An 8199-nucleotide genomic window follows, 5' to 3' on the forward strand; every position below is an offset into this window, starting at 1 on the left:
AAAATGGACAGCAGATCTGTGATGGGCCCTTAGCTGGGCCTTGGCTGGTCTTTGGACTTAATAGCATCTCTTCTAGTGACATCAAAGAACAACTCAGTCTGAAACCAAGAACATGTATTCTTCAGTGTGATCTATGTGTACGGTAAAGTTTCAATTCACACGTATCCATAAAAGAACCAAAGTTCTTCACAAAGAAAAAACAAAAACAGGTTATTGGAGTATTTTATAGATTTATTGACAATTAAAGCCTGAAATACTCTTTTCATAAACACTACAAAGAACACTTGTTGTGACACTCACAGTGCAGCTCTGGTGAAGCCTACTTCTTACTTATTCAATTTGATTGATCGGCCAGGAAGCCAAGAACCCACACATGCACTGGTTTATGACAAAAGTATTACGGCAGATCTTTCAAAAATTGCACGAACAATGGAGGACCTGCATCTAATTTATTCTGAAATTGTGAAATCAATAATAGATGCGTTTATATAGCGCTTTTCGAGAACCTCAAAGCGCTGTACAATTCCACTATTCATTCACACACTGGTAGAGGCAAGCTACAGTTGTAGCCACAGCTGCCCGGGGGCAGACTGACAGAATCGAGGGTGGCATATCGTGCCATCAGCCCCTCTGGCCATCACCAGTAGGCGGCAGGTGAAGTGTCTTGCCCAAGGACACAACAACCGAGGCTGTCCAAGCTGGGGCTCGAACTGGCAACCTTCCGATTACAAGACGAACGGCTAACTCTTGGGCCACGATCGCCCCATCGAAATTGTAGCTCTACACATAGTCATTTGAAAAAGAAATACTTTGGTTCCTCTATTGCGTGGTGTTTTCTCGAGATTGCAGAATAAAATGAAACAGAATTACAATAAAACATATGAACTAGATGCTCCCAATGTCAGAAAAAAGTAGTAATGAAACAGCCAAAGACTAAAACAATGTAAAAGTAAAGTCAGTCTTGTCCTTCCTGATTATGTTCAGCAAAAGAGGAAGTCACTGTGACAGTCTAAATCTTCACCCTTAAATATTTGTTTTTTCTGTCACTCACTCAAAGCTTGTAAGTTTAACCTTTTAAATGAGTGAAGAAATTTCAGCACAACTAAACAGCAGGTACAGACAGAGTGCATGCTGTTTAGGAAAGTGCAGTTTTCTTGCATGCAAAGTAAAATATGTTCTTACAAATTAAGAACATACGAACAAGAAATTCAGTGGCTCTGTGACAGATTCACAGCCTCTGTCTCACTCTATCCCCCCTATTCTAGCTTTGATAGGCTGCACTGCCCAGCTGGCTGCATTTATCAAATCAAACTTCCAGTGTTAAAGCTGAAGAGAAAAATTTCAATCTTTGTGTGTACATCAGCTTCAGTACTAACCAGTATCACAGCAAAGCATTTACTGTGGTATTATGTGGTTGGTTTGATCTACCATATCTATGTTTTCCATCCTGCAGTGTTTTGCTTAATGATATGCTTTTAGCTTCTAGTCAGTATTAAGTCATTACAATTTTATTTATACAGCGTCAAATCACAAAAAACAGTCGCCTCAAGATACTTTACATTGTAAGGTAGATCCTAAATTAATACATATAGAGAAAAACCAAAATAATAATTTAACCCCCTATGAGCAAACACATTTGAGAGAGTCTGATACGTTTATTAACAAAGTGCTCAATTTTTACATACTGAAATTATATTTCAAACAGCACCAGGCCATAAAAGGGTTAATCATCAGTAAATGTCTAAGCTGTAACTTAAGATCAGCAAACAATATGTGTTTCATTGCAATGCAAATGATCACACCAAAGCTTTGAAGGAACTACATTCAATTCACATGTACATACTCTGCAAACAAGTTAGGCATCAGTACTTGAGTAAAATTAGAAATGTATATCACATGAAGCAGATTTTGAAGGAAGTGATGAAAATAGTAGAAGTTACTCTGCTCTTACAAGATAAGCACCCAGATGTTTTGATGTGATAGCCCTACATGGCTGAGCTGAAGGACAACAAGAAAGAGTCACTGCTGAACACAAAAAATGTCCATTAAAAAAGTTCCCACTCACAATATGAATATCAATATTACAAAAATCATAATTGAAAACATCTGTCAGGGTTCCTGGGTGTTCACCCAGTGTTTTCAGTTGTTTCATGTTCAGTTTATTCACCTGTTCACATTTCCTGTTTTCATGTTTGCTTCCTGTGTGTTAATAGTTCTATTATGTTCAGCTGTGTTCTCACCGGTCCCTAATCATTATCATTAGCCAGTGTATTTAAACCCTCAGTTTCCACCAGTTCCTTGTCGTGTCATTGTAGATATTATGTTGTCGTTCCCACCTGTTGTCAGTTGTTCAGCCAGCCATTCAGTCTTTCAGTCAGTCAGTCCTGTCATTCCTGCTCTGTTCTTTCACTCGCTCCAATAAAACATCATCATTCTACACCGTGAGTCCGGCGTTTGGGTCATCTCTTCCTCGCCTCCACACACAACCTCTGACACAATCATAAATCTTAAAAAGCTGTACCTGCAACCAGATCAAAGTTTTCCATGCTGTTGGTTTAAATCTCAACACATTCGTGCATAAACTATGTGACCACATTGAAATGTCCAAAGACGAAAAAGCACCATCACCCCCCTCAATCAGTAAATAAACTGTTATTATAGTAAGTTATATTTATAAAACCCACAGATCCTTTACCCAGAAAACCGGCACCACACCCAGCTTCCATAGATCATTGCTCTGCTAGTCAAAAGGCAGATACACCACTCCTTTACAACACACACCAAATCATTCCACAAAAATTCCATCTTTGTCCTCCTGTCCTTCATCTTTCAGTGTACCAAGGTATATGCAGCAACCAATTACTTTACGTGTGTCTGCAACCAAGCCTCCTCGTTTTCACTCCCAGCACTGGACAGTCTTGCGTCAGTTGTTCTCAATAGGTCACATAATAGGGTGAGGCAGGGTCTCTTTGACTGTTATAAGTAATTACCTAGCAGTGTCCAACATTTGAAACATGGAGAGTTTGAAGACAAAATAAATTTCATATCCACTTATTTAGATAAGAAAAAGACATCCAGCACTTCACATCACAAAATACAGAGTAAACCTTCAGCACAAATTATATTAAATATCACACAAAAACACTTTAAATTAAGTAAACATATTTTATTGAACACATTTAATAAGTTTACATGTTTTGATGCCAGCTTGCCTGCAGCCATTTAAACAAATTACCAGTGACAAACTTTTTCATTTCAACATGTCTACAATGTAAATAATAAATCATTCAAGAGCACACACAACATGCAAATACTGTATGAGCACGATGATAGCTAAAATAATTTTGTATGTGGAGGTTTCTAGTCATCTGCAGAAATGTCTCAACTGTCATGTAAAGTAGTTCCTTATTGGAGTGCTGCAACATCTATTTACACGTATTTAAGAAAAATCTAAACAAAAAAGTCAACTGAAAACAGCCGTGTGAGATTAAAGCTGAACATAAAAAGCTGCAGGATTTTGTTTAAGTAACTACTTAAGAACAACACTAAACCGGAAAAATTACATTTGTATGTGCAGGTTCTGTGTGTATGTTTCTTTAATACACTGTGTTAATGTAATGTTACTTTTTTCTTCACCTGAGTGTAGAGTTCCTCTTGGCCGTGAGCGCACTCTGTGTTTTCGTGCTTTTTGACTTTCACCTTTGCGTACACCGTATCCTGCTGCTGTCCTCTGTACTGCACTGAGTCAGCGGATGCTTCATATCTCAGCACAGAGAAGTTGATCTCTCCATAATGGATGTTTTCTTCTTCTCCTTCTGATTTACTTGCTGGCTCCTCACTCACTTTTCTGAGGTTCCTGCTTGAAAATCAAATAGCCAAAACGAATAGAGTATCTTTCTGCTATTACAAACTCTGTGTAAACAATCTTGGTATCAAAATATAGCTAAACCTTGTAAACCTTGTTCATGAGCTGTTTAAGTATCAGAGTCAGAGTCAGAGACACTTTATTTATCCCCAAGGGGCAGTTAAGATAGATGATACCTTGCCGACCGTACATACAATACACAAACATCACACTGGCAAGACAGGTCAGGCTAGGTAGCACTGGCCACATGAGCAGCGACCCGGAACCAAAACAATGGAAAATGCACAACATGAGGAAAGACGAGGAGAAAAAAAGAACTCCGCCCAGACTGAGCTCCAACAGGGAGATCAGTTTGAGAACAGAAAAAAAGCCTACCTCAGCACATAGCACATGAATCATCACATCTCACAACATAGAAGACATAAGCTTCGAAGGCATTTGGAGGGGGTGGGGGGGTGAGTGTAGGTCTGTGTCAGAGTACATGCATATGTGTGCGTGTGTGTGTGTGTTCCGCGTTCAGCCGAGAGAAAGTGTCCCTTCACTCGGTTGGGAAAAAGTCAACAATCTTCGGTCGACGCAGGTAGCCTTGAAGGAGGAGGGAGAGAGTCACAACATAGTATTGTTATCTAAGGAAGAATTTTGTTATTCCCGTCAGCTTTTGCCTTGAGCATCCAGCTGGCGCCAGGGGGGCCGCATGAGATGGAGATGGGAGTTGTTTTGGTTAGTGCGAAGAAACTGCTTCCAATTTTACAGTTGGTCTAATGTCTGTCACTGGTCACCAGGTCTCTCAAATCCTGTTGTTCTTCTCCAAGATCTTATCCATATTGCAAAGCCGTGAACTTCTTGAAGATCTTCCCATATGGTGTTCAATAAACACAGTCTGAGTACTCACAGCTTGCACATCGTCAATCATGTCGGCCAGCCTAATGCGGGTTTTGAATAGCTGTAACCGCTTTCTTTGTTCTTCGATAAGCCAGGTCCGAGCCAGCTCTGATCAGCCAGAACTCTGTTATCATCGTTCCGAATGGTAGATGTCATTCAGTGTCCTCCATCGCGGGTGTCGCCAGGCACACGACACAATCGGGTATCCGGCAGCAAACGTCTCTGAAGAACAATCGGGCTCTCCTGAGCCCAGGCTTTTCGTTTAGAGTAGAGTGCCAATATCCGTTGAGGAACCAGTTGATCAGATCCACAATTCTTTGGGTTTTAGAGAACAAGACTGAGAGACTCTGAGGGTTAGAGTTAGACGAGATTAGACAAGGACATAGAAGCCAAGCAGGAAAGATAAGGGAGGGAGAGGGTGAGAGATCGACCAAGAGCCAAAGTAGGAAAAATAAATTGTATAAATATCTTCTATATATCAGTAACATGCCGACTGTCACTACGGTCAAACACAGAAACTCGTTCTGTGCATTTGCAAACAAAAAAGGAAGTACAGACAGAGAACCCGCTACTTAAGAAGATGCAATCTTGCTTTAGTTGCAAAGCTGTTATAGGCCTGATGTGATGATACCAAATACAACACTGCAACAACAGTTTTGTCCTTTCTGCAAATATCCTGTAATAGACAACACTAATATATACTGTGATAATTACTTATAACAGTCAAACAACATTTTTACTAAATTGAGTTAAGTCCAAACATGCATAACAGCTTACAGAATACATATAACTCTCAGTATGAGTGTCACATTATATCTGTAGACATCAAATATGCAGGTATTGTTAAGCTATGAACAGTCACAGCATCACTGCAGGAGCGATGTAGTGACACTCAGAGACGTTACAAAGGAATCCAGTGTTACTGCTCAGCCCAACACATTTGAGGTCATAAAATACAAAAAGGGATTTTATATTTTAGTTTCATGCCAACAGTGGTAAATAAATAAACGACTGAAAAAATAATAGATGTGTTTCATCTTTTTGCTAGCTGTGTTTAAAACACATGTATGAAAAAATATGTTTCATTGGTGAGCAACACACTGATCAAACAAAGCACGCAGCAAAGAAATTTCAGTGCACATAAACTGCTTTTGTGACTTTAATTTAATGCCTCCTTTTTAAAAGAGTTTATTTTTAAGTTGTGTGGAAGCATTGCTCTCACCAACTTGTATATAGATCATACGTGAACAATCTGAACATGCAACATGATGAAGAGAACATCCACACATTTCTTCTTCACTTGAAAGTAGATACACTTTGGGCCGTCACATGTCTGTGTTAAGCTGTTTTCAGTCTTTGACCCGTGAGTACACAAAATCCTGTTGCTGTGTGTCACCGAGAAGTAACATCGTTTTTTGGAATTCCACAAACTGCATGCTTGGATAGACTTGGACAGACTGGCAGGTCTTATAGCCGACAGCTGTCCAAGTCTGACAGCAAAAATGTCAGACTCTTTATACAACTGCAAGATGAAGTGACTGAAATGAACTCAGAAATGAAACTGGTATTTTTGGATTGCATTACACACCAGGAACCTTTGCCTCTACAAAGAGTGAAATAGAGATGTCTGTTACGTGTCTATAACAGGCGTTAAAGGTACTGAAAGATCAGAGTGAGGAGAGCACACTTCATTTACACAGAAAAACAATTATGTTCTTCCTATTTAAGAACAGCATGATTAAAAATAGTGCAGTGAGTGACTGCTGTGCCAAGTAGAACTGCATTGTATTTAAACAAAGACATGTGAAAGGGCCAAAATCTTCCCATCTGTCACTGTCATGTTTAGAGAGTGACACGAGGAGCAGGTTTGAGGTTTCAAACGTGAAACTGTAGCTACACACTTATGCTTAGACCAGAAAAAGTGTGATGGTAAAGCATTCACTTCTAAATTCACCCCTGTACCACTGCTTCCTTCAGTCACTATCCACTCCCATGTTTGAGGTGCAGTGCAAAGAATCAGATTGAATGTCCTCTGTTTGTGTATTGGTGTTCTTCCTCAGTAGATTGACTCAGATTATCCTTTCAGATACATAGTGAACAAACAGATTGCATTTAAACTCGGATTCTTATTTACTTTGTTTTCCATCTTCAGTTTACAGTAACAAGTTACTTTGAGTTTTCCACACATGACATCCTTTATCCATTTTCCTCTTTTTCTCTCTTTAGAAAAAAAATCATTATCTTCTAATTCTCTTAGCATACGTAACATATTAGCTAAGAATGAGTTTTAATGATAGACAGCAAAAATATCAAAGTTGAAAAAGCCTAAATTAACATGCTGCAGAGATTAGATCGATACGCTGACCCGGGAATGTCTCAACGTTCCCCTGAAGGTGGACGAGGTGGGAAAAGAGAGGTCTGGGCTTCCCTGCTTAGACTAATGCATATTTAAAATAAGCTGAAGATAATGCATGGATAATTTATCATTTATGTTTTTTTAGATTTGAACTTTGATTAAAGTGGTTGTGATGAACTTTTGAACAAAGTGCATCATTCATAATACACACTACAATGCACCACACTTTTCAGTCATTTTTTTCAGGTGTTTTAATTTGTCATATTTAGTTTTTGACATTAAAGGTTCCAAAATATAACTTGAGTGTTTCTTAGTTTTAAACTCGTCAGTTAGTCAAATTTTTTCTCCTTGTTTCGTCAACAAAGACATTAGTTGCCAGGAACATCCCTACAGAAAAACTAGCTGTAAGAATTGAAAAGGATTTATCAATATGTAATGTGTTTGGGATTTAGACTCTGATGACCCCTCATGTTAGAATGGAATCCCAGAGATTTTGGACACAACCCCCTGAAGTCTAGATGCTGGGCTACTATTCAGCCTATGCATCAAGCTAAACATTTATGGCTTCATTGAGCACTCAGGAGACTGTTGCATTTTTCAGAGCTTTTACTAATGTACCTTTTGTGATCCTTTCATTCTTGTAAAATTATGCTTGGAGTAAAAGCTCCACTCCCGTCATTACTTGGTGTTTCCGCTATTCAACCACCAGATGGTGGACTTCGACATGACCAGATCAGGAATAGAAATATTTTTGATACGGGGATTCAATTACTTATAGAACAAATGACTGTGCCTGGTCTTATACATATGACAGTTGCAAGGAGTTTGTAGATAAGCTGACTAGACCAAAGGAGGTGCTGCTGCCACTGTCATAAGTAATGGACTGGTTAGACTAAGAACGCAGACTCAGAGGATTAAGTTCAGTGTGTTTATTCACAGTGAAGCAACAACAGAATGTGACAACAGAAGGATTTCCAATCAGTGATTCCAGGGCTCCAGTTCAGACAGGACCACAGGAAGTCTCTCTCTCAGTAACTCACTCTGAAGTGGTGACAGAAAAGTCCAGACAGGAGAGATAAAGAGAAAATGTTCAAGT

The sequence above is a fragment of the Perissodus microlepis genome, chromosome 9 (genome assembly GCF_051167445.1).
Source record: "Perissodus microlepis isolate ML-2025 ecotype Zambia chromosome 9, ASM5116744v1, whole genome shotgun sequence".
NCBI classification, from domain to species: domain Eukaryota; kingdom Metazoa; phylum Chordata; class Actinopteri; order Cichliformes; family Cichlidae; genus Perissodus; species Perissodus microlepis.